The sequence below is a fragment of the Equus asinus genome, unplaced genomic scaffold, assembly GCF_041296235.1.
Source record: "Equus asinus isolate D_3611 breed Donkey unplaced genomic scaffold, EquAss-T2T_v2 contig_361, whole genome shotgun sequence".
In the NCBI taxonomy this organism is placed as follows: Eukaryota; Metazoa; Chordata; class Mammalia; order Perissodactyla; family Equidae; genus Equus; species Equus asinus.
This window is the reverse complement of record NW_027225029.1, coordinates 10,580-15,000: the sequence shown is the minus strand read 5'-3', so window position 1 is coordinate 15,000 and position 4,421 is coordinate 10,580.

Below are 4,421 nucleotides of genomic sequence, written 5' to 3'. Positions count from 1 at the left end.
GCGCCGAGCGCCGCGGGGACGCGGGGCTCTCGGCGGCCTGGGTGGGCTCCCCGGCCTCCGTCGGCTCCAGAGACCCCGCGGACTCGTGGGTGCGGCTCCCAGGTGGCCGACGCCCTGCCGGGTCGACCAGCTGTCCGGCCCGGACTTGGTCCCCGGACCGGGGCGCGCGGGTCGACCAGATGTCCGCGGCGCTCGGGGCCGGGTCCCGCTGCTCTGGGTGCTCTGGGTGCTCTGGGTGCGCTCCCGGCCCTCTGTCGGCTCCGAAGGCCCCGCGGACTCGTAGCCACGGGGTCCGGCGGCGCGCGGGTCGACCAGATGTCCGCGCCGAGCGCCGCGGGACTGCAGGGCGCTCGGCCTTCTCGGAGGCTCGAGGGCTCCGGCGACCCGGCGGACGAGCAGCGGCGAGGCCGCCGTGGCCGCCGCCCTGCCGGGTCGACCGGCGACCCGACCCCCGTGTCTCGGGGGGGGGGGGGGGGGAGCGGGTCGACCAGATGTCCGCACCGAGCGCCGCGGGGCCGTGGGGCCGCGGGGCGCTCGGCCTTCTCGGAGCCCCGAGGGCTCCCTGGAGGCTGCGGACGAGCAGCCGCGAGGCCCCCGGGGCAGCCGCCCTGCCGGGTCGACCGGCGGCCCGGCCCGGACTCGGGCCCCGGGTCCCGTGGCGCGCGGGTCGACCAGATGTCCGCGCCGAGCGCCACATGGCTGCGGGTCGCTCCGGCTTCTCGCAGTCCCGAGGGTTCCGCGGGCACGTAGCTGCGAGACCCGGGCGGCTGCCCTCCGCCCGGCTCACGGGGCGCTCGTGTCCATCAGCTGGTCGTGCGGAAATCCCGTGGTTGGCCTCCCTCCCTCCCTCCCTCCCTCCCTCCCTCCCTCCCTCGTCCAGCCGCCACGTTTTCGGGGTTCGTGCGACTGGGATGAAATAGACCTTCCAAACGTCAATCGGAGATCATCCATCATACCTCTCGAGTCCCCAAAAGCCAAGAAACACGCCAACCAAAACGCTTTTATTATGCCAACGGTTCCCGTTTTCATTCCTATCGTTTAGGGAGGTTTGGTGGCAGCAGCGGCCGAAAGCAAAAGGAAACCCGAGGAAAGCGGCTCCATCCACCAGGGCTGTGTCTCATCGGTGCCGACGCAGGAGGGACGGGCTTCGTTCGTTCGTTCGCTGCGGCCCAAATTCCCGGGCCGCCCGAGGACCGCTCGCACCGGCCCGAGGGAGGGAGCCCCGGCAGGCAGGATGCCTCCGGGGAAATGGACAAGTCGACCGCGCGACCCACAACCCGCCCGACTGGGGGCGAGAAGGAGCATGGAGGAGGACTCCGTCCCCTAGTCGGCAGACGGCCCCGGGACAGGGACGTTCGCCAAAACCTCCCCAAGGCCGCTTTCCGTGACCGAGTCGGCCTCCCCGCCTGTACTCGTCCCGGCCCGAGAAACGAGACGCGGGGTGGATCGGGACCAGGCCACGCACCAGGCCGGCCGGCGCGGCATCCTCCCTCCCCCGACCTGACCTGACCTGGACGAACGCCTCCCCATCGCCCGCCCCCGCGAGGCTGATCCGTCCGGCCTGTGAGGAGGCCGCTTGTCGGGCGCCACCTGCTGCCCGGCATCCTCTTATATAGTGTTCGAGGAGGTCGACCAGGTGGCCCGGCCTGGATTGGGGGGGGGGGCGCGGGGTGCGGTGTCCCGGGCGGCGGGGGACGGGGGGGTAGGAGTGGAGAGGGAAAGGTGGGCGTGGAGAATGCCGGGGTCGGGGGTCGGCGCGGGGCGGGGCGGGAGTTGGGGATAGGGGAGGGGCGGGAGGCCGTCTGGACATGGAGGGTCGGAAGAGCGGTGGTGACAATGATTTTCATTATCATTTAGAAAGAAGAACGTGGACTTCTTTAGAGGAGTCCTTTGAATAGCTTCTCCATTTAGTTAACATACATCCAAATGGAGGTCGGGAAACTTGGGTCCTGTTAACATATGGATGGAAGTGGAAAGAACTATCGCGATGACCGTCCTTGTGTTTCTTTTATTTTTTCTTTCTTCCTGCTCCCCAAAGCCGCCCCCCCCACCCCCGCCCCGCCCCGCCCCGCCCCGTCCCGTCCCGTCCCGTCCATAGTTGTAGGTTCCAGTGGTAGGTCTTTCGCGTTTCTGCTATGTGGGACGCCGCCTCGGCGTGGCTTGAAGGGCGATGCTGGGTCTGGGGCTGCGCCCAGGATCCGAACCGGTGAAAACCTGGGCCGTCGAAGCCGGGGGCCGGGGTGGGGGGCGCATACTTGACCGCTCGTCCACGGGCTCGGCCCCTGGCCCCTTGTTTTCTAGGGAGAGAGACAGAGAGACCCGATCCATTTTCCCTTGGCCTCTAAAGCGTGCGTGTGGTCGAAAGGCGACAGAGAGAGGGGTTCTGGTCCAGAAAGCCCCGACTGCGCTGCCGCGGGGATCGGTCGGTTCCGCCCGAACCGTCCGAGTCGGAAAGGAACGGACAGCTTTCCTCCTTTGGGCCCCTGACTTGGGGCCGACAGGGGAAGAGGAACAGGCCTCTCTCCCTCACACCCTGGTCCCTTCCTCCAGGACGCCCTCCTTCTAGTCAGCCCGCCTCTGGCTTTTCCACACGCCGACGACCGCTCGTCGGCATGGACCCACCTTCCTTGGGGGACACCACCACACGACTCTCCCACTCGTCTGCCTGCCTTTCGTTGGCGTCGCTGCCAAAGGCGAGGGGTAGGGGTGGCGGTGGCAGGGACGGCAGGGGCCCAGCGGCTCTCTGGCGGGTGAAGAAGTCTTGCTGGTTCTCCTAGGTCGGTGATCTTTCTCGATCTCCACACACATTCTTCGTTTGGGGAGCCAAGAGACGCCCTCTGAGGAATCCCTATGGCCAGGGTCGATCACTTACTCGCTCACTGCCTCGGCCTCGGCCTCGGCCTCTGTCCGTCTTGTCTCTCTCCCTCCCTCCCTCCCTCCCTCCCTCCCTCGTCGGTCTCTGTGTGTGGACGTCTAGGTGGAGGCGAGGCAGGGAGGCCACCCACCCACCCACCCACCCACCCACCTACCTCGTGGTTTACCACACGCTCTACACGGAGGTAGAATTCCCATCCCACCGAATCCATCCTTTCCACGGGACACAAGCCAGTGGCCTTCGGGAGTCTCTCTCCCCAAGGTGGCGCATCCGTCATGGCTATCTATTTCCAGAAGGTTTCCGTTTCCATCCCCTCCCCCCGAAAGAAAAAACGGCCCCACTCCCGGATCTGCCCCACCACGATCACCACCACCCCTGCTGCCGCCGCCGCCGCCGCCATCTGCTGTCGCCCTCTAGGGTTGGACCGTTCTAGCTCTCTCCTCTGTGTGGAATCGCAACGTAGGTCGCCTTGGATGTCTGGCACCTCTCACTTAGCAGAAGGTTTTGGAGGCTAAGGCTGGGCCACGCTTTGGCCCGGGTCAGTGTTCCGTTCCTCCGGACGGCTTCCTCGTTTTCCACGAGAAGGAGCCGTGAAGACGGAAAGGAAGGGCGGATGGATGGCTTTTCCCGTGCTACCGAGTCCCTCTCCCCTTTTCCCCAAAGCGTGAGGGGCGGTCGAGAGGATCGTCTCTGATGACAAAAGTCAGAGGCACCCCGGGTCAGACACCGTGCGAGGCGTTGGTGTGTTCTCGAGAGGAGAACACGTCCCCGTCAACGTTTCCTGTCGTTCTCGTTCCGAAAGGATTCACGCGCCACCCCGTCTCCCTCAAGGTCTTAGGGCTGTCGTGCTCCGCAGCCGTCACGTGTCGTGGATCCTGGGCACCACCACGCCACCCCGCCCCCCCCCCCGCCATAGCTGTCGATCGCTATGTGGCACGCCTACGTTTGCCCAAAAGAGCAGTCCGATGGACAGCGTGGTGCTTTTCCCAGCAGGCAGGCAGGTGAGAGTCACCCCTCTAGAAGGTTTCCAAGCCCCGTTCCATTCTCAGAGGCAGCTCCTTTGGCCATCAAGGAGGCAGGCGATGGGGGTGGGGGTGGGGATGGGGATGGGGCAGGGGCCTCTGTCCCTCTGTCGCGGTAGAAATGATTGGGAAAGGAGGGACGATGGGCGTAGGTCGACCATCCTGGGCGGTGGTGCTTTGGGAGCTTTTTCTAGAAGAAGGAGCGAACGGCGTTCCCTGGGAAGGGAGGAAACCAGAGGAGGTCCCCCTCAGACCGACCTGGCACGAGAAGGACACACACTCTCTCTCTCTCTCTCTCTCTCTCTCTCTCTCTCCCTTTTCTTCCTGACTTGAAATCAGGAGACAAAACTCCCCTGCCAAAGGGGCCCTCCCAAAACGGGGAGTGAGGAAGACCTCCTTCTCTTCACGGCTGAAGTTCTCCCTGCCTTTCCTGGACGGGAAGGATAGCACCTACGCCCGCTGCCGTCGGTGACTTTTAGTCCCCCTGGAGAGGAAGAAATTCTTTCCCGTGGCCGAACCCTGGC